The sequence below is a fragment of the Marmota monax genome, unplaced genomic scaffold, assembly GCF_021218885.2.
Source record: "Marmota monax isolate L192 unplaced genomic scaffold, Marmota_monax_Labrador192_F-V1.1 WCK01_AAM20220418_F8-fsc00004, whole genome shotgun sequence".
NCBI classification, from domain to species: Eukaryota; Metazoa; Chordata; class Mammalia; order Rodentia; family Sciuridae; genus Marmota; species Marmota monax.
In genome coordinates, this window is record NW_026692881.1 from 11,859,442 (window position 1) to 11,883,109 (window position 23,668).

The 23,668-nt window shown below is 36.9% G+C and overlaps 1 pseudogene; it reads right to left on the reverse strand.

Moving 5' to 3' along the window:
* Positions 1–23,331, reverse strand: part of LOC124096547 (cytochrome P450 2C18-like) — a 56,850-nt pseudogene extending 33,519 nt beyond the window's left edge.
* Between the last annotated feature and the right edge of the window lie 337 nt (positions 23,332–23,668).

Below are 23,668 nucleotides of genomic sequence, written 5' to 3' on the forward strand. Positions count from 1 at the left end.
TCAACAAATGGGCCAAGGACCTGAACAGACACTTCTCAGAGGAGGACATACAGTCAATCAACAAGTACATGAAAAAATGTTCACCATCTCTAGCTGTCAGAGAAATGCAAATCAAAACCACCCTAAGATACCATCTCACTCCAGTAAGATTGGCAGCCATTATGAAGTCAAACAACAACAAGTGCTGGCGAGGATGTGGGGAAAAGGGTACACTTGTACATTGCTGGTGGGACTGCAAATTGGTGCAGCCAATTTGGAAAGCAGTATGGAGATTTCTTGGAAAGCTGGGAATGGAGCCACCATTTGACCCAGCTATTCCCCTTCTCGGTCTATTCCCTAAAGACCTAAAAAGAGCATGCTACAGGGACACTGCTACATCGATGTTCATAGCAGCACAATTCACAATAGAAAGACTGTGGAAACAACCTAGATGCCCTTCAATAGACGAATGGATAAAAAAAATGTGGCATTTATACACAATGGAGTATTACTCTGCATTAAAAAATGACAAAATCATAGAATTTGCAGGGAAATGGATGGCATTAGAGCAGATTATGCTAAGTGAAGCTAGCCAATCCCTAAAAAACAAATGCCAAATGTCTTCTTTGATATAAGGAGAGTAACTAAGAACAGAGTAGGGTTGAAGAGCATGAGAAGAAGATTAACATTAAACAGGGATGAGAGGTGGGAGGGAAAGGGAGAGAGAAGGGAAATTGCATGGAAATGGAAGGAGACTCTCAGGGTTATACAAAAGTACATACAAGAGGAAGTGAGGGGAAAGGGAAAAATAATACAAGGGGGACAAATGAATGACAGTAGACGGGGCAGAGAGAGAAGAGGGGAGGGGAGGGGAGGGGAGGGGGGATAGTAGAGGATAGGAAAGGCAGCAGAACACAACAGACACTAGTATGGCAATATGTAAATCAATGGATGTGTAACTGATGTGATTCTGCAATCTGTATATGGGGTAAAAATGGGAGCTCATAACCCACTTGAATCAAAGTGTGAAATATGATATATCAAGAACTATGTAATGTTTTGAATAACCAACAATAAAAAATTTAAAAAAAAGAGAGATAACAGCATGATGCAACATGTCCTAGAAGTTAGACATGAAGCTATAGGACTTATTTGCCCAGATGGATTTTGTCTTCTTTTCATCCCGTTCCTTCTTTCTGGGCCTCTATTTCTGCGCCTCTATTTCTGCTTTGTGCAATGGAAATATTTATTCTGTTCCAATACATATTGGATATATATAACTTCCTTTTTCTTTTTTAGGGGCTCACCCCACATGTTGGCCCTTGAGTCTCAGAAGAGATGTTGGACTTTGACTTTTAGACAATACTGAAGTTAAGTTGTAAAATTGTAGAATTCTTGGAATTAAAGTTTACGTATTTCGTACTGTCAAAGGGCATGAGATTTGGGGGGACAATGCTGGAATGTTATGATTTACAGCTGAGGGACTCCCCAAAAGGTCATGTATGTGACAATGCAAGAATTTTCAGAGATGAAATGATTCAATTATGAGAGGAATAACATAATCAGTTCACTAATCACTGATGTGGATTGACTGAGCAGTAACTAGGCAGCAAGGTGTGGCTGGAGGAAATAGGTTATTGGGGGCATGCTTTGGGGATTTATATTTTGTCCTTGGTGAGCAGAGCACTCTCTGCTTCCTGCTTGACATGTCCTGATCTAGTTTCTGCCAGTATGCACTTCTGCCATGATATTCTGCCTTATCTTGGGCCCAGAGCTTTGGATTCAACCACCTATGGACTGACCCTCTAAAACCTTGGGCCAACATGGGCATTTCCTCTTCTATGTTGTTCTTATCAGGTTTTTGATCACAACAACAAAAATATCTGGCTAAAATACATGAGTGCAAATGGTCTCAACTCTCACATTAAAATTCATAGCCTGGCAGATTGGATTTAAAAATAAGACACCAACTATATACGGTTTGCAAGAGACTCATCTTATAGGCAAAGACATTCATAGGCTAAAAGGGAAAGGATGGAAAAAATATATTTCATGAAAATAGAGAACCAAAACAAGCAGGAGTAGGTCCTCTCAGAACAAACAAAGCTGATTTCAAGCCAAAATTAATCAGAAGAGGCAAGAAAAAGGCAATTCATACTGGTAGAAAACAATTCAGCCAAAAAGTAGTGATAGTGTTTGTACCCCTAAACATCAGTGCACCTAATTACATCAAGCAGATACTATTCAACGTAGAGATTCAAATAGGCTACGGTAAAATAATACTGGCTAGTTTAAATAGAACTCTTTCCCTATGAGACAGGTCATCCACACAAAAAAAAATCACTAAAGACTTTTCAGATTTAAAAGTATCATAGATCAAATGGACTTAGCATGCATTAATAGAATATTTCATGGAACAATAACTAAATTCAACTTCTTATCAGCTGACCATTCAACTGTCTCCAAATTGACTATATTTTAGGACACAAAGTAGTAGGTCTTAGAAAATATTCTTTTAAAATTAGTATAACCCCTTGCTTACATCTTATCAGGTCAACAGCAACAAAATAACCATAGAAATTACATAAGGACATAGAGATTCAATAATACACTTTTGAACAATGACTGGATCATTGAGAGAATGAGGGGAGGAAATTAAAATTTCTAGAATCAAAAAAACAATGGAGAGTCAATGTGCCAGAATCTCTGAAATACTAGGAAGGCAGTTCTAAGACAAGAGTTTATAAGCTAGGAATGGATACCTTAAAATTCAGAACAATCCCAGATAACAATCCTTAATAATGCATCTCCAGGCCTTAGAAAATTAGGAACAATCCCAAATATTGTAGAAAGAAGGAAATAATTAAGATGCAAGCTGAAATTAATGAGAGAATAAAAAAGGACTAAAGATCAGTGAAACAAAGACTTTGTTCTTTGAAAAGTTTAAACTAGACTGGTAAACCTTAGCCAAACTAAGAAAAGAGACACAAATTATATATGCACATAGCACAAATTTGTCAATTTCTTTCCCTGTTCTTCCTCTTTCCTTCTTTTCCTTTTTCCCCCATTTCTCTTTCTCTACTGTTCTTGCCTTTTTTCCATTTTGATGAGATCCATTTACTTTTTCATTTCTCTCTCACTACTACATATGAGATAAAACATCTGAGGTGTGAATTTTTTCTTTCCTCAGGTAGATTATTAGTATCTATAGAAAAGGATCCAGGTATTCTGTGTATTTAGTAATTGGATTTTATTTCTTCTATGATAATTCTTACAGATCCATAAAGAAAAGATGTGCTTGAAATGCCTGTCAAAAATTTCTTGCCCGACTACTTAATTATCACTAGGAACCATAGGATTAATCAGTGACTCACTAGGAACCATAGAACTAACCAGTGAATCACAAAATCTAGAGGCAATCAGATAACTGAGCTGTTATTCACATCCTACCTCGTTCATTTTGATCAGGAAGCAGTCGATGAAGTCCATATCCAAGGATTGTCCATATCCAAGGATTCTTGGTGTTCTTGTACTTTCTCCAAAACATACTGTTTCACATCAGCAATATTCTTTAAAAGTTTTTTATGACTCCCTGGGAAATAATCAATGAGAACAGGAAAACTCTTGCAGATCTACAAAATAAAAAATATTTATTAACTAGAAACAGATAATAAAGACATGAATATTATGTGTAGTCCTTCTTAGAAATATAGATGTAAAAATTTAAAAAGTTGGTGTTTCTCTTGATAGAGAAATTTTTACTGTACATATATAATAATTCCCAAGCTTATAGAAAGATTTGTGGGAGAGAATTATGACCAGAAGTTATCAGAAATGATAATCATTTTCTATACTCATATGTCATCTTTAGAGATAAAAATAAGTTTATTTAAGTTCTCCTCTTTTTAAAACCAATTTTCCCTACAATCTGGAAATACAGATTGGTATGAATTAGCATGACTGATGCTCTGTAGATGAGAACAGAGTTTAAGGGAGTTTGGGTCACCATAGAAATAGTACAATGCTTGGTAATAGTGAATTATGCTCAGTAGAGTAGAAGGAAGAGGAGGAGGAAAGAGGAGAGGGAAAGGGGGAGTGGTCAGGACTGAAATAGAACATATTATATTCCATGCTTGTATAATTATTTCAAAATGAATTTATTTTTATGTATAACTAAAAAGAACTAATGACATTTTTTTAATTGAAAAAGAGCACAATTCTGTTTGCTGCTTTTTCTTATAAGAAGCAGCCTCATAAATAAAGTAGTTACTACAGGGGAGATTTTCAAAGTACATGAAATGCAGTTGGGCATTCTATGGAGAAGTAACTGTGCACAAAAATAGTTAGGAGATTTCTGAAGATCTGACTTTTATGAAGAATGCAGAACCTGCCAGTTAAGCATAGGGTAAAACTGTTTGTTCAGGGTTGTACACACTGAAATGCAATCATTTCATTAGCCTAACCCTGATTGCATTTCAGTGTGTACAACCCTGAACAGACAGATTCAATCCATTGTCTTTCAATATCCCTTCTCTCCTCGCTTTTCTTCATTCTGCTTTGACTATTTCACTGATCTTTCTTCTATTCTTTTTTTTTATGTGTGCCACCTTATTTTGGATTAGTTTCTGCATATCAGAGAAAACATTCAAACTTTGATTTTGTGGGACTAGCTTATTTGACTTAGCATGATATTCTTCAAATGCATCCATTTACTGGAAAATGACATAATGTCATTCTTCTTTATGGCTGAGTAATACTCCACTGGGTATATATGTCACACTTTCTTTATCCATTCATCCTTTGAAGGGCACCTAGTATGTCTCCGTAGCTTAATTATTGTAACTTGTGCTGTTATAAATATTGAAGTGCCTGCATCACTGTAGTATGCTGATTTTAAATCCTTTGGATGTATACTAAAGAGTAAAATAACTGGGACAAATTGTGGTTCCATTCATAGTTTTTGAGGAATGTCCATACTGCTTTCCAGAGTAATTGCACTAATTTGCAGTCCCACAAACAATGTACACATTTTCCCCACATTCTGGCTAAAATGTATTGTTACTTGTATTCTTGATAATTGCTATTCTGACTGCAGTGAGATGGAATCTCAATGTAGTTTCAATTTACCTTTCTCTAAATGCTAGAGATGTTGAACATTTCTTCCATATATTTATTGGCCATTCATATTTTTTCCTTTGAGAAGTGTCTCCTTAGTTCCTTTACCATTTATTGATTGGGTTATATGGGTTTTGGGTGTTAAATTTTATGAGTTCTTTGCATATCCTGAATATAGATGCCTTATCTGAAGAACAAGTGGCAAAGGTTTTCCACCATTCTGTAGGCTCTCTCTTTACATTCTTGACTGTTTCCTTTGCTGTGAAGAAAATTTTTAACTAGATATCATCCCATTTGTTATTATAATTTTTAATGTTCTTACTGGCATTTTAAGAGTCTTGTTGAAGAAGTCAGTTCCTGAGCTAATATGTTGGAGGGTGGGCCTACATTTTCTTCTAGCAGGTGCATTTTCTGGTCTAATTCCTACCTAGGTCTTTGATCCACTTTGAGTTGAGTTTTGTGCAGGATGAGAGATAGGGGTTCAATTTCATTCCATCACATGCAGATTTCCAGTTTCCCGGCACCGTTTAAAAAGACTATGTTTTCTCTAACATGTTTTTTGAAAACTTTGTCAAATACCAGAAAACTGTATTTCTGACAAGTAAAGTGATGAAATCTCTAAGTAGTGATTGGAGTGCAGCCCTTGATGATTCCTCCACAGGCCCCTGGATGCTCATTGAGTGTCATGACCTTGCTCAAATGCAGTTACTAAAGTACTTTATAAATATGAGGCTTTGGGGATTACTGGGAGAAGCACTGGCCAGAGAGCCAATGGGCATTTCCTATCATCTCTACATGAAGGCATTCATTTTCCAGTGCATAAAGTAAAGGCCTCAGTCATAGTTTCCTGATACTCACTCCATGACATCCAACTCTGGGCCAGACTGTGGTGTTTAGACTCACTTGACTGCTTGGATCACTAGAAGGTCTTACATGTCATAGTAAAGATGGTGTGTTTTCTCAGGAAAGGGGGATGGGATTTTTGTCTCACCTGGATCCATGGGGAACTCAGAATCTTCACATTTTCATTAAATTTTCCCATAAAGTATAGAAAATGCTGATCTTTATAATCAAAACGATTATGGAAGATAACAGAGCAGATCACATTGCAAGGAGCACAGCCCAGGAGAAAAGTAGGATCACAGGGTGAGGCTAAAGAAGTAGAAACATTAAAAATCCACATTAAATATTTAAAAATTCATACAAATGTACTTATCTTTGAGATAACAGGAAAAGGTAATTGTAGAAACTCTAAGCAATATCTATCTAGAAATTCCTTTCACATGAAAAATATTCAGCATGCTAGAAATCAGTTCCACTTTTACCTTAAACTCAAATTGAGTTTGGCCTTGTAGCCAGTTTCATAGTGATTTTCCTAATGCTCCATTCAAATCTACTGCCTTTTTAAGCCATTCTAACCGAAAGTCACATTTATTTTGGAAAACATTTTAAAAGATCACTTTAAAAACACTTGTTAATTCAATTTCCATGCTGAATCATAGTTGTCATCAAACCTGCAGAAAATTAGGAATTAGGTAGAAAGGGAAAAAAGTTAAAGGACATTCGTTTTATATCACTGAAATATTTGTGTGTAAAAACTGCAGAGGTAAAGAATAAATCGAGAGTAACTATGTACAGATTTGTATACTTGTGGAACAAATGAATATAAGCAGAAAACATTCATGTTTTATGAGGAAGAAAGGCAAACACATAAATAATGACATTTGTTGACAAAAATAAAGGTAATGAAAATTTATTTAAAGTAAATTCAAGGTAACACAAAGGTTTAGTTCATAAATGGAATCTATTTATTTATTAGACAGAAAGAGAGAGAGAGAGAGAGACTGACTAAGGGAAATTTTTTCGCTTTAGGAAATAGAGCCCATCATCTTCAAATACCTCATTATTTAATCTATTTGGAAATTCTGCCTTGTTGTGAAATTCTGGAACATTTCTCTGAATCATATAGTCACAAGCATATTTTAGTAAATATGCATGCTTGTTGGGAGCTGCTTTGAATGAACATGCCTTCAAGTCCTCATGCCCTGGGGGCTCTGACCAATGACTAAATTTTGTAGTGACTTCGGTGTTGTCCCAGCTGGGGAGCAAGGTGTGGCTCCAGGTGTAGGCATCACCCAAGGGGGTTCAGCTACACTCACCTGTTCCTTTGTAATCCTACCCCTTTCCTTCTTTGGGGATAGAATGTTCCATGGAAACTCCTTGTGTGTTTCCTGTATAAGAATAAAGAAGTCCAATGGCTCTCTCTCTTTCCAAGGACACTTAAGGTTGCAGAGCCATCTCTGGATTGCTGAAAAGATATTTCGGTGTGGTTGTGTGCTTTCTTTGTCATTTTCTTAATTTATTGGAATAGTCAGATTTGGGGAACCGAGCACTAGATCGCCAGCTAAGACAGATGGCGACAAATGCTGGTCATCCCTATAGTCAATACTGTCATTTTGTAGGTACAGAAATTAACATACAATAAGGTTTTCACTTTTGTAGGGATGTATAAAAATGAAATTACAATTAGGTGATCAATAAATATCATTGGTAAAAAATAAAGTATCCAAAGTCACAACTATATTTTTTTAATTACAGTTTACTTGATAAAACAAGTAGATTTTATATTTAACTAAACTTTACTTGATAAAAAAAATTTACCAAAAAGGTAAAGGCATCTACAATAAAAAATTACAAAATGCCGATGAAAGAAATTGAAGAATATACAAATAAATGGAGGATTAATATTGTTAAAAGTATCATACTATCCAAATCAATTTTTAGGCTCAATTTAATTCTCATGATAACACCAAAGACATTCTTCACAGAACTAATACAAAAAATCCTAAAATTCATATGGAAGCACAAATATATATATATATATATATATATATATATATATATAGATAGATAGATAGATATAGATATAGGTACAGATAGATAGATATAGATATATATAGATAAATATATATAGATAGGTAGATAGATAGATAGATAGATATTTCATATATAGAGAGACTTGAAAATATATTTATACAGTCAACACAGTCTTGAGCAAAAGGGCAAAGCTGGAGGCAAGACAATTCCTGACTTTAAGCCATACAACACAGCCACAGTAAACAAAACAGCATGGCATTGGCATAAAAACAGGAAAATAGAATAATCAAAGAGAAAGGAGATCCTGGAGGAGGGGAAAATGCATCTATAGTCCACTGATTCTAAACAAAGTTACTAAAACTTATGGTGGAAAAAGGAGACCCTCTTCAATAAATGGAGCAGACAGAAGATTGTGACTTGAACCTCATCTCTCACCCTGTACAAAATCCAACTCAAAAATGGTTCAGAGACCTTACTGTAGGTTCTGAAACACTAAATGAACTAGAAGAAAACATAGGGGGAATACCTCAAGATGAATACAAGTGATGATTTTTTCTATATGACCCTAAAAGCAAAAATAGGCAAATAGATAACATCAAGTTGAAAAGCTCTTACACAACAGTCAATAGAGTGAAGAGACATTCTACAGAATGAGAGATAATATTTGCCAATTATTCATCTCACAGAGGATTAAAATCAACAATACATAAAGAACAAAAAAAAACTTAACAACAGACCACAAGTAATACAATTAAAAAATGGGCAAATAATCTTAATAGGTACTTCTCAAAAGAAGAAATATAACTGATAAATAAGTACTTTTTAAAAATTCTCAGTATCATTAGGTATCAGGCAAATGCAAATCAAAACTACCAAGAGATATCATTTTGCTCAGGTTAAAATGGCTATCGTAAAAACATGAAAACAAAAATAAGAAACACATATTACCATCACCACAACAACAATTAACAAATATTGGAGAGGTGTGACAAAAAAGTACACCTTGTAACTGTTGGTGGGAATGTGCATTCGGATAGTCATTATGTAAAATAGTATGCAGTTCCCTGAAACATAAAGAGATCTTCCATATGATCTAAGTGTCCTGTTTCTTGGCACATAGATGAAAGAAATGAAATCAACATACAACATAGATTCCTGCATGTTCAGGATAACTACGACACTATTCATAATAGCTAAGATATCATATTTATGTGCTTATCATCAGTTGAGTGGATAAAGAAAATGTGTTATAAATACATTATGTATTTGTATTTAGTCATAAAAAGAAGGAAATCTTGTCATTTGCTGCAAAGAAGAGAGAACTGGGGGAACTTATGGTAAGAGATCAGAAACATAAAGTCGAGTACTGCATGGCGTCTCTCATGTGTGGAAGATGAATGTGTTCAAAATGAATGCGAACCTGAAGGTAAAAGAGTGATTACTGGAGATAGGGCGGTGAAGAGGGTAGAGAGATGCAGCAGATGAATTTTAAACAGCATATGCTTCACATATATGTATGAATATCACAGGGACATCATTAATATGAACTGATTACATGTCAATAAAAAATACAATAGAAAAATTTTAAAATAAACAAATGAAAAAAATAATGCAAAGAAAGTGTAGAGCATTAGGTAAGAGCAATGCTTTCAAATTATCCACTTCACCAGGTTCTGTGAATGTTCCAGTGTTCTAAGCTTTGAGAACAAAGGTATATTTTAGCTATGGAGTTTGAAGGTAATTAGGGAAGACTGGCAATTTCTTTGTGTGTCATTCACTAGTAAAGTCTGATTCTTACTCTTTCCTCTTTTGTTAATTGGAAGAGAAATTTAAAAACAGAGCAATTGAGATCCAAGCTGAAAATCAGAGACACCGTAAAAACATTTCATGGGTTAGTAGAGAAGACAAGGAGAGGTAAGTGATTACCATATGCAAGATTAATGAGAATTTCCAGGAGATATGCAAATGAATGTAAACCCATTGATTATATAATTACTGCATATTGTAGGCACTGGCCTTGAAAGAAACCCTGAGAGAAGTCAGAAATCAAAAGTGACTGTACAACCACTGTCCAATTCAGTGAAAGAACATATCACTTGCTTCAGCTCCACAGGGTCTATGGCTGTGTCCAATGGACCACGGTGAAGGCTGCGGAGTGGGAAACTCACAAATGTGCCATGGAGAAACCCTGCTTTTTAACTCTTTAAGAAAAATGCATCTCTAAACTTTGTCTCTTCATGATGCAATGATTTGAAAACATCAATAAAGCTGGTCAGAGTAGGATTATACGACCTTTTACATCTACCATGCATGCCCACTCATGTCTTTGCACAGGCCAGCAAAGATAAACAAACTCTGACTCTCTGCTTAATACCATCACTCCTCTACATGAGTCTTGACAGGACCTATAATTAAAGGCCTGGCTGTTGCTGAAATGTATTCACTAGACCCAGAAAAGAGCAATCTGTTAAGAACAGTGATACCACAAAGCACTTACAGTTGGTTTTCCTCAACTCCTGCACAAGGCAGCGGGCTTCTTCTTGAATTCTGTCCTCAATGCTCCTCTTCCCCATCCCAAAATCCCGCAGAGTCATGACTGAGAAGCGTCTCATCACTTTCCATCTGTTTCCAGTACTTAAAATGATTCCTAAATGAAAGAGAGCAGAATCTAGAAGGGATACCCCTGGTGAGGTACAGGAAGTTGACGATTGGCAGCAACAGAGATGGCCAAGCTCAACCTGGCTTTCTCTTTTTCATGCTCCTCTTCCCCATGACCACTGCTCACCCACCTCACATGCATGCCCACTTACCAAGCCCTTTCCTAGTTCTGTCACTCACTGGGAAACTGCCTCTTCCAGAAAATACTTCTCCATGATCAACCAGGGCTTCCTTCACGGCTTCATATCCATGCAACACCACAGTGGGCCTCGTACCAAAGTACACAGTGAACACAGGGCCATAGGCTTTTGACAACTGGAAATGGGAAAGAAAATGCAAAAATTAGCTGAGGGAGATCAGCATTTGATCTACATGTTTGGAATTATTCAGACTGTTACAGATTATGAGTATTTCTTATATTTCATTGTGCCATAGAATCTTCAAATATTTCTCAATTTTTCTCATATAATGTGATGGCCATTAAGCTGTCACATATGGATGGGCTGCAATGTGCTATACCTGGCTCAGGCAATGGATATCTGGGTTATGATTAATTCTTATATCAATGAATTTAGGGGACTTACTTGTTCTGTTTTACATTCAAGGGAAACAAAGTCAGAAAGTTACAAACTCATTTGCAGTGAACCATGTATAATAAACAGAAGAGCCAAATGTGAACCTTTATTTTGTTAACTTCTCAAATTTGAACAATTTGTTAGTATCCAGTGCTTATGCACCTTTGCGCCAACACACAGAAAATTTTTTCTTTATTTTTAAAAGTGACCCCAGATGATCTTAACACTCATAGGTTGAGGCCACAGATATCACTAACACAGCAAGAGAGTGAGTACCAGGGAGGAGGCAGCATCAGGCCATGTAGCATATCATGGAAGAACAATTTCTCTCACCCAGCAGTAATTCATAGGGTACAGACTGAAGTTTTATGCAAACCCACAAGGATTCTGTTACCATCCAGTGGACCCTAAATGGTTAATTCTTTCCTTCATTTTCTTATGCTGGTTCTCAGCCCATAGTCTTCTTTTTATTAAATACTTTATTGAGGTACAATTGAAAAATTATATATATATATATATATATATATATATATATATATATATATATATACTTAGAGTATAAAATGTGCTATTTTGATTCATGTAGACATTGCAAATTGATTACCACAGCCAAGTTAATTAATATACATCACCTCAGTGTTAACATTGTCATGTGTGGGTGATGAATACACATTAGTAAACTTCAGGTGTAAGACACTTTATTTGCTTGTGTCACCACGCTGTGTCTTAGGTCTCCAGTGAATATTCACCAAGTAACTGAATGTTTATACCCTGGGACCAGCATCTCACCTTTTCTCTCACATCGCAGCTCTCAATAGCCATCATTCTAGTTTCTATTACTATGAGTTTGAGGCTTTTTGCTTTGCTTTGTAAGATTCCACAGGTAAGTGAGGTCATGGAGTGAAGGTCTTTTTGTGTGGCTATTTCCCTCATCATAAAGTCCTCCAGGCTCCTTCCAGGATATGATCAGTAGTAGGAGTTCGAATTTAGAACTCTGCACCACTTCCACTGCAAGAATTTACAATCTGTCAGCGCTCCTCAGAGGATCCCACCCTATACTAGAAGAATGGAAGCTGAGCACTACTACAACAAATGGGCTCCTAGCCACATTATCTGGCAGCTAGCTAATGAGGAATGCAAATGTGCTTGCTTCACAATGCCCAAACCTTGACCCCAGGGTTACAAAGCAAAATATAAACATGAAAAATGAAAATCCGTTCCTACCAACAATTTAGACCACCTCAGTGGCCAGGGGTGGGGGGGGGGGGACCTTTACTTCTCATGAGTATTTTTCCTTTGTTTACTCCATGTATACTGCATTGAAAATATATTGTTTGCTTTTTCTTAAAATTAAAGAACTCTAGAAAACTTAACACTAAAAAAACAAATAACCTCATTAATAAATGTGCAAAGGAACTGACAGGTACTTCACAGAAGAAATACAAATGCTCAACAAACATGTGAAAAAATATTCAACATCTCCAGCCATTAGAGAAATTCAAATTAAAACTATACTGATATTCCTTATCACTCCAGTCAGAATGGCAATTAGTAAGAACACAAGTAACAATAAGTGTTGATGAGGATGTGGGGGAAATGTTTCCCTCATATATTGGTGTATGTACAGCAAATTGGTACAACCACTCTGGAAAGCAGTTTTCCTTAAAAAACTTGAAATGGATTCACCATTTAACCCAGTTATCCTGCTCCTCAGTTTATACCTAAAACACTTAAAATAAACATGCTATAGTGACACAGCCACATCAATGTTTATAGTAGCTCACTTCACATAGTCAAGCAATGGAACCAACCTAGGTGTCCTTTAACAGATCACTAAATAAAGAAAATGTGGTATGTATATAGAATGATTAAAATATTAATCAGCCATAAAGAAGAATGACATTATAGCATATGCCACTAAATGGCTGGAACTGGAAAATATCATGCTAAGTGAAATAAGCCAGTTCCAAAAAACCAAAGGCCAAATGTTCTCTCTGCTATGTGGATGCTAAACCACAACAAGAAAGGGTAGTGTTATGGTTTGAATATGACATGTCCCCCAAGTGAAATAATGCAAGAAGGTTCAGAGGAGACATTATTTAATAATGATTTAACCCAATGAGTGGATTCATCCCTGATGGAATTAACTGAGTGATAACTAGAGGCAGGTGGGGTGTGGCTGGAGGAGGTGGTTCATCAGGGGTATGGCTACGGGGTACGTACTTTGTATATGGAGCTGGAGTCTCTCTCTCTCTGCTTCTTAATGTGAGCTGCTTCCCTCTGCCGCACTCTCCCTTCATGATGTTCAGCTTCGCCTCATGCCCTGAGGAAAGGAGTCAGACTTGTATGGACTAAGACCTCTGAAGCTGTGAGCCCTCAAATAAACTCTTCCTCCTTACAGTCACAGCAGTAAAAAAGCTTACTAAAACAGGGAGGGGAAGAATAGAAGTTCATGGGATTAGACAAAAAGGAATGAAGGGAAAGGAGGGGGTATGGAAGTAGAAGAGACTGTAGAATGAATCAGACATGACTTTCCTTGGCTCATAAATGAATACACAAGTTGCCATCTCAGGTCGCATCCACCTCAGAATGGGGACACCAGACAGGGCCTGGAGATATATTGTCAGGGTACCTGCAGGTCTGGTTGTAACTGAGGTCTTTCTGCTGGGTGTGCTAGTGGCCACCATCTGGCTGCCTCTCTGCGGGGTTTCTCCTTTGTGTGACTACCTCCCTGGTGGTCTCCCTGCGGGTTGAAAATGGCATGGAGATCTTGTGACTGCAGCAAGGCTGGGCCTGGGTAAACTGAAGCCAGGTCCATCAGATTGTAGCTGGGCTTGTTTGGGTCAGGCTGGATCTAGCAAGTCTGTGGAATGCCAGAGACTGGGGGCAGTGCCCCAGGGAAATCTCAGGTTGAAGAAATTAGAGAAAACAAGGCTCTCTACATCTCAGGGAGTCCTGAGGTACATGGGGACAGAGTGGGTCAGCTACAATGAGTGGGAAGACTGGAAGAGGATGTGAGGGCATCTTGCTATCAGCTCACCCACCCAACAAGTCTGGTACCCACCAGACTGGAGCTACCATCAAACTTCAGACAACTCCACGGGTCAGCAGAGAAGGGAAGCTGATAAAATTTTTGAAAGCCCTTGGAAACAATCATTCAACTTTCCATTAAGACCTCTTTTTTTTTCCTTTTGCCCCCTCTCTCACATCTCTACCATCTTTGAATCCAAATATTATTCATGCATCAATTTATTGAGGAATGGGATGTCTAAATTGTATATTACAGTTTTATTGTGATCCTTATATTTTTACATTTTTAAAAAATCTGTATATATTTTTTCTCTCTGTCTCCCTGGATTCTCTGTCACACTTCTCTCATACAAACAGTCCATCACTATTAATTCCTTCCTCAATCTTACTATAAATTTTTGCCTTTAAATTCTTTCCTTCTCCATCATAAATGTCACATCTTGCACTACTTCTCTTCCCTCATTGTCCATCATTAGAAACAGTAACCCCTTTTAGAAAACTTACTGTTTATGTTGTAGACAATAATTTAACATCATTTCTGTTTATTATGACAAAAATGTAGATGCCTTAATAGGAGCTATTTGGTTTAAAGGTGTATCTTATTTGCATTGGGTGTTGTTAATATCCACCTCCCCCTGTAAGATGAGGTACTGGAAACCTTCAGGGGCACTATAAGACTACAAAACTTGATGCCTCACCTCTATATCACAGGTGGGAAGACATACAAACAACATGGAAAACAAACAAACCAAGATGTTCCTACAATAGAATCTGTAGACAACACAGAAAATGTCAGAGAAGGAATTTAGAATGTAATAGTTAAGCTGATCAATTAAGTAACGGATAGTATAAGAAGTGAAATCAAAGAGAAAACTCAGGAAGTGAAAGATTCATTCAACAAGAGAGATTGAAAAAAAGCAGAAATCCTCAAAGTAAAAAAAAAAGCAAATTAATATTTCAATGGAAAGTATTACTGACAGACTAGACCACTTAGAAGACAGAACCTCAGGCAATGAAGACAAAATATACACTCTTTGAAAATAAAATCAACCACACAGAGAAGATGGTAAGAAACCATAAACACAACTTCCAAGAAATATGGGATAACATGAAAAGATCAAATTTAAGATTTATTACAATAGATGAAGGCATGGAGATACAAACAAAAGGACTGCACAATTTATTTAAAGACATAATATCAGAAATTTTCCCAAATCTAAAGAATGAAATGGAAAATCAACTCCTGTAAGAGGCTTACAGGCCCCCAAATGTACAAAATTACATAGACCCACACCAAGGCCCATTATAATGAGACTGACTAGCATACAGAATAAGGAGAGAATTTTAAAGGCTGCAAGAGAAAAAAAGGCTTAATTGCATATGGGGGAAAACAATTCAGATTTCAGCTGATTCCTCAACCCAGAGCCTCAATGCAAGGAGGTCCTGGAATAACATATACCAATTTCTAAAAGAAAATGATGCCAACCAAGAATTTTATATCCAGCAAAATTAAACTTCAGATTTGAAGATGAAATAAAAACCTTTCATGATAAGCAAAAGTTAAAACACTTTACAACTAGAAAGCCTGCACTATAGAACATTCTTGTCAAAATATTGCACAGAGGAAATGAAAACCAGCAAAGGGAGGAGCTGCACTAAAGGAAAGATCAAAGGAGAAACTAAGTCGAGTTTAAAAACCAAAAATAAACCAAAATGACATGGATTACAAATCATATCTCAGTAATAACCCTGAATGTTAATGGCCTAAAGTTATCCATCAAAAGACATAGACTGGCAGATTGAATTTTTTAAAAAGACCAAAGAATATGTTGTCTTCAAGAGACTCACACCTCCTAGGAAAAGACATCAGACTGAAGGTGACAGGATGGGAAAAACCTATAACTCACATGGAATGCATAAACAAGCATAGGTTTCCATCCTCATATCAGACAAAGTGGACTTGGTGCTTGGGCTCCAGCGAGGAGGCCCATGGAACAGGGTAGAGGAGAGTGAGGCTGTGGAGTCGCCAATCAAGGCCTCAGGAGACCAAGCAGGAAGAAGGTCTGATTTTATTGCACAGTTACCATGTATATATACTCAGGCAGTAGCTACGCAGATTACAGGCAGCCACCAATACAATTTCTTGCTAACTGTCCTTGTAGCAACCAATCAAGGAGTGGGCCCTGGAGTAAGCACAGGGACTGCAACACTCAGCCTCATGCCCAGGGCTGTGCCTACGATATCAGAGGTTTGCCATTCACCCACCCAGCACAAGGGGAGTGGTTTGCCACTCAGACACTCTTAATATATGCCACATAAGCAGTACTCCATGAGCTTCTCCCCACAACTTGGAACCAAAGTTAATCATAAGGGATAAGAAAGAACATTTCATACTGCTTAGGGGAATCATACATCCACAAGACATGACATTCATAAATATGAATGCCCCAAACAATGGAGCATCTACATGTGTCAAATAAACATTTCTCAAATTCAGGAATGAGATAGACCACAACACAATAATATTGGGAACAAGATAGAGTTTCATATTCCTTGAAACTCTAGCCAGAGAAATCAGATGAAAGAAATTAAAGGGATACACATAGGAAAATAAGAGCTCAAATGATCACTATTTGCCAATGACATGATTTTGTATTTCTAAGGTCCAAAAAGTTTTGCCAAAAACTTCTAGAGCTAATAAATTAATTCAACAAAGTATCAGGATGTAAATTCAACACCAGTAAATCAAATACAAATTCTCTACATTGGCAATTAATCCGTTGAAAGACAAATTACAAAAACTACCCCATTCATAAGAGCCTCAAAAAAATATAAAATACTTGGAAATTAATTTAACAAAAAAGGTAAAAGACCTCCACAATGAAAACTATAGAACACTAAAACAAAGAAGATGGAAAGATGTCCCACACTCTTGGACAGGAAGAAGTAATATTGCCAAAATGGCCATACTACCAAAGCTGATATACAGATTTAATGCAATTACTATTAAAATTCCAAGGACATTCTTCATAAAACTACAAACAGCAATCACAAAATTCATTTGGAAAAAAAGAAATCCAGAATAGCCAAAGTGATCCTTAGCAAAAGGAGTGAGGCAAGAGGCATAAAATACCAGACATTAAACTGTACTAAAGAGCAATATTAACAAAAAATGGCATGGTACTGGCACCAAAATAGACATGTAGACCAATGACACAAAATAGAAAACACACAGACAAACCCATATAAACTCAGTTATCTCAAACTAGACAAGGGCACCAAAAACATACATTGGAGAAAAGATAACCTATTCCACAAACAGTACTTGGAAACCTGGAAATGCATATGTAGCAAAATAAAATTAAACCTCTATTTCTCACTGTAATAAAAATCAAGTCAAAGTGGGTCAAAAACTTAGGCACTAGAATAGAGACCCTGCACCTAATAGAAGAAAAAGCAGGCCCAAATCTTCATGTCCACTTAGGATCTGACTTGATGCCCACCAACAGGTGAATAGATAAAAAAAAAATATGGTACATATACACAATAGAATATTACTCTGCCTTAAAGAAAATGGAAATTATGGCATTTGCAGGTAAATGGGATGGAAGTAGAGAACATCATGCTAAGCAAAGTAAGCCAATCCCAAATTACCAAAGGTCAAATGTTTTCTCTGATAAGCAGATGCTGATCCACAGTGGGGGCTAAGTAGGAGGGAAAAATTAAGAAATTTGGATTGCACAGAGAGGAGTGAGTGGGGCTGTGGGGATGGGAAGAATGGTAGAATGAGAACCCAGTGCCTCACACATGTGCGGCAAGTGCTTTACCACTGAGCCCCAGCCCCAGACCCCAACATTCCTCTATAGGTGGCAATTAGTGTTACAGATGTCAAAATAGATACTGCACATTTGTCTTGAGGCTGTACATTTCTTGGTAACAATAATGCAATTCCTGGCTGACTGCTTCCTCTAAGTGGGATTGAAAAGTGAGTGGGTCATATCAGGTTCACAGAGTAGACATCCTGCTCCCAAGCAATACTCACAACTCAACCCTGTAACAATGGATCTCACCCCACACTTGTAGTCCCACCTCAGTCTCAACATTACTTCAAAACATAAAATTAAGGAGAAAAAAATCTCAAACTTACAACCAGGTCAAAGGAGAATCAACCAAAGGGGGACCTCAGGTCACACCTCTGGACCTACTCATATATCAAAAACAGAAAAAATAACCCCAAACAAAAGAGATAACTACATACACAAAAGGACATAGGTGTAAAATAGAAAGTAGAATCCATTTCCATTGAAGTGCAATTTCATGAATTCTGAAAACTTGAGAAACCAAATGAATAACTCTTCCCTCCTAATTCACCATCCCCCTGTAAAAGATTCCACAGATAGAAAAGTGTGTGAAATTCTAGAGAAAAGTGATAGAAAATTGATTATTAAAATGTTCAGTAAACTAAAGGAATACCTAAGGAATGAATTAAAAGAGAAAACTCAGGAGTTGAAAGACAATTTTGATAAAGAAATAGCAATATTGAAAAGAAACTAGTCAAAACTCCTGGAAATGAAAGACACCCTGAAAGTAATAAAAATTCACTCAAAGAATCACAAGCAGATTAGATTGTGCAGAAAACAGAAAATCATGGCAAATGATGATGAAAAAAATGAAGAGCAGGGCTACTCCAGACTTTTGCCATTTAAAAATTGCCATCAAAATATTAAATATAAATTTTTTAATCCCAGATGCATTGTTTCATCACACTACCTGTAACAATGAAAGACTATTAAAAAATGAAAACCTCAATGTCCAAAGAGTCTTTTCTGTGCAACAATCTCTTTTAATAATTTGCCTTGTGCATATATTTAATTAAAAGTAAAGAATTAATATAAATAAATAAATACAATAAAATAAAGGATTAATATATTCACTAAATAAATAAAATAATTAATATATTCACCACTGGAGGAGCATCAACAGACTTACATTAGTTAAGGATTTGCTGATGTTTTTACCATCTATCTGCAGGATATTCCCAAGAATTGGGAGAGGCATGGGTCCTGGTGGGAGTCTTCCCTTCCCAGATCTCTGTCTCCATAGTGAGAGGAGAAGAATACCAGGACTACAACTGGATCCATTGAAGCCTTCCTCTTTTACTTATTCAACTGTGAACTTGCAATCAATGTAAAGCTTTTATAGTTCACTCTGTTATAGTGCACTATCAGATTGTGTCCTATTGACATAAAGTGCTGAGCCAATCAACTAGGTAAGTTCTAATTCCTTCTGAGTGTACATTAGTCACCTGATAAGGATAAACAAACTGTTATTTAATCTTGCTCTCCTTTCCAAATCTCTGTCCATGACAATCTAGTTCAGGCACTCTGAGATCACAGGAATAGATATTTTAAAACAAAGAAGCAAACAAACAAACACACAAGCACACATCCTCTGGTGGTACCAATGTGCAGCTAAGAATAAGAAAAAAAAAATGAAGCATTTGATCCCAAACCTTACCCAACCTGCTGGATTCTCAGACTGATCTGTGTATCTCCGACTTTTATATTGAAATATTGAACATGTAATACTTCATTAAAAAATATGATAGTTTGTCTTTGAAAATCAAGTCTTTTAAACATTTTAAAGGGCTGGACTAACATCACAAGTGACTATGCATAAATTAGGAAGTACAACTTAAACATTTTAAAATACCAAACATATATCAACATGTAACTAAGTAAATGTACAAAACATTTGCTATTTAGTACCCCCAAATCCCCAAATCCTGCAGAGCAGAGGGCAGATGTTATTATTTTTTATTTGAAAATGAGGAAACAGAGATTCTCTGAGCATGGGAGACCTTCATTAGAACTGGAACTTGAATGAGCTCTGATGCCCATAATGGTGTGCTATGAATTATAACAGAGCGGCCTCCGAAGCCACCTTAGAAAAGTAAAGCAAACACTACACTGTCTCGGTTCATAGACCATCAAATTTCCCCTCAAATCAATACCCATTATTTCACTGCAAGGATAACTGGGTCATTCATTGATTCTACAAAAGGAAGAGGGACAAAAGGCCTTCTCCCCACTCCATCAGTACAGAGGTGAAACTTATTCAGCAGAACTGTGGAAGAGACAATCTCAGAGAATTGTAAACTATGGCTCTGCCAATCTCTCACCTCTTCTAGATGGGACTACATCTATTGCTCCTTAGTATGTCCTTGTCAGAGAATGAAAAATATTGGACCATAAGCAATAATATTAGTAACAGAAAAATAGGCATATGATTTAGAGGTAAATAGGACACAGCAAGTATACCAAACAGATTCCCAGCACAGAAGAAACAACAGGCAAATTGGAATATGAGACTTTATTTGGTAGTGTGGAATTGAACATTACTGGATTGGTGTTCACTAATGGTAATGCTGTACAAAGGTGCAACCTATAAAGATACATTGTATTTGTTTTAAATTGGCAAGCATTGTTGTTTACAATCAATTTAGTAAGAAAATTGCTGTCAAGACCCCAGTTACATAATGTTTAATGCTCATGTGTACTGGTATTCTTAAAATTAACATGCAATTTCCTACATATATTACTTTTTATTTTTTTAATTACCTTTAGTTAAAGTAAAATTATTCCCATTTTAAAAATGAGGAAGCTGGGTCTTAGAGAGGCAATGCCTTAGTTGAGGGCACACAGACGGTATGTGGTAAAACTGCGGCTGGAACTCATATGCATTGAATCTCAAATTTTTCCCTAAATCAAAACATACAGTCCAAGCAAGTGCAATATTTATCGAGTATATATTATTTAACAGTCTTCCATGATTATACTAACCAGTGACATGTGAAATACTCACTGACTTAATAATTGCAACATTCATTGGCTAAAATAGTCAGTCATAAAACTTTTTATTTTTTAACTCAAGTTTTGATGAACTAATTATCCATGGAAAAGGGAAAAAGCAACTTATTGTGGGACTCACAGTGATGTGACATGTAATCCAACATGGCAGAAGCATTTGCTGTTCAAAATGACTTAAATAAACTATCCTGAGCCACTATTTTAGTCATTCAGCAAGAACTTCACCTCCACCAGGAACAACTAGATATTCTGTTTATGTTGCAGAGGCTCACTTGTGACCCTGAATTTCATAGTATTTGTGTCACCCAATATGCTGTACCTGAAAATATAACCTTACACTTCTCCAATTTTTCTCATTATATTAAGAGCGCTTGGGATGCTCATTATGCTATGACTATGCATAATCTTACTAAGGCAATTGTCAAAATCAGTGACACAAAGATGTCTATCTTGACAACCTCTTCTTTCTTCTAGGGATTGACTGAACATTGGAAAAACCTGATAGTCAAATTAACTAATCTGTATAATGCTATTACCCTGGCCCTACTGTTTATAATAGTGATAATATTTTCTTATGTTGTGAGATGCTTATGAAACCATGTAAAGGCCACTGAACAAAAAATAAAAAAGGCAATTCTGGGTGAAATCCTTGCAGCACAGTCAGAGGGGGAAAATGTGGGGACAAGTGCATGGAGTACTGCATACATGGCATATGTTAAGGGCGTCTGAGTGGCAAGCCACTCCCCTCGTGCTAGGCATGTGAGCGGCAAACCACTTACCCTGTAGGCACAGCCCTGGGCGTGAGGCCATGTGCAGCAGTCCCTGTGCTTGCACCGCGGCCCACTCCTTGATTAGTCGCTGCAGGGACAGTTAGCAGAAATTGTATTGGTGGCTGTCTGTAATCTGCTTCGCTACTGCCTGAGTAACTATGCAATAGTTACATGGTAACTATGCAATAAAATCAGACCTGCTTCCTGCTTGATCTCTGGAGGTCTTGATTAGTGACTCCGCAGCCACACTCTCCTCTACCCTATTCCGTGGTCCTCCTCGCTAGACCTGAGAGCCCAAACAGCAAGTGAAATCCATAAAGAATGAGAAAAAATACATTAAAGAAACAAAGTAGAAAGGTATAGAAACATCAAGAGAATCTGCTTATTAGAGGAGTGAGAAAGAAGACAGAGTGTACCAAGAGAAACAAAACCAAAACAAAAAACCCACTAATCCTATAAAAACAAAACAAAGCAAAATAACAGAATGATAATTTAAAGAAAAAAGTAAACAAAAAGAAAAAAGGAACAAATATGTATGGACATATGTATATACAGGTACCAACTAGCAAATATAACCAGAACAACCAAAAATTCTTAATAAAAAATGAAAGAATTATCTCCACTGGAAGGGGTACATATACCAAAAAGAAATGGAAAAAAGTACAGTCTGGCAATAGGAATGACCAAGGGCTGGAGGTTATTAAACTCTCTCCTTTTATGTTGCTTACCAAACTACCTACTGGAAAGGCCTGAAAAAAAAAAAAAAAACCGGGTTGAAATTGTCTTCAACTTCTCTGCTCACCAGTGCAAGGTAGTATATAGTGTAAAGTACTGTGTATTGGACTTTTGTTTAGAAAGACAAAGTTAATGCACACCCAGGGCAGGGATGATGCAGAGTTATGAATTGAATGTAAATGTGGCCTGAGTCTAGTTATTATCTAAACACAGAAATTTATTCAGGTGGTATATACTTTGTAAAGATTAGATCAACACATCCGTAGGGTTAGGCATATACTGATCTCTGCTGGGCATCTGACTTTCAGGGGTCTCTTGAGAATTCTACTCACAGGGCAGGGTAACCAACAGCATTGAGTGGATGGGGCATGGCAGGTCTCACACACTCCACCATCCACAGATATGGCCTTCTAAGGCACAGTCCCCAAATGCAATCATGCCTTTCTGTTTGGTTTAGTCCTCTTCTTCAGCTGGTCACAGGAGCCCGCAGACAAAGGGAAAGTGAGTTCCACTCACCTCCATATCTCTGACTTCATCCTCCTGGGTACAGTTTTTTCTCTGTGCCTATTTCAGTTGTGTTCTGTCAGGAGTACCTAGGACACATGGTATGTGCTCACTAGTATGTGGCAATATTCACTATGATCTCCCATGTTCCTGTAACAGCAAGCTTCAATGAGAACTGTTAACAGCTCTCTCTTAAAGAAACATGAACACTTTCAAACACCAGCTCACTATGCCACCTCTGATTTAGCTAAGTTCAGACTTCCTTTCTGTTTTACCAATGTTCTTGTGCCAAAATTTTCCATGTGTTTTTCTTCCTTTCTGTTTGTGCAAACCCTCCCCTCTGTGGTGACCCAATACTGCTACTGCCAGTAATTTGGGTCCAATGTACCCTTTCTTTTCCTCTATTCAAAACACCAGAATTTTGGAATCTCTAAAAGCCTAATATTAAATTTCAGTGAATTCCTTCAGTCCCTGAACTTGCTGAGAAGTAGTATGCCCACTGCTTCTTTTTTCTTTCTTTAAATTTATTTTGAATTGATACATAATATTTTTTTAA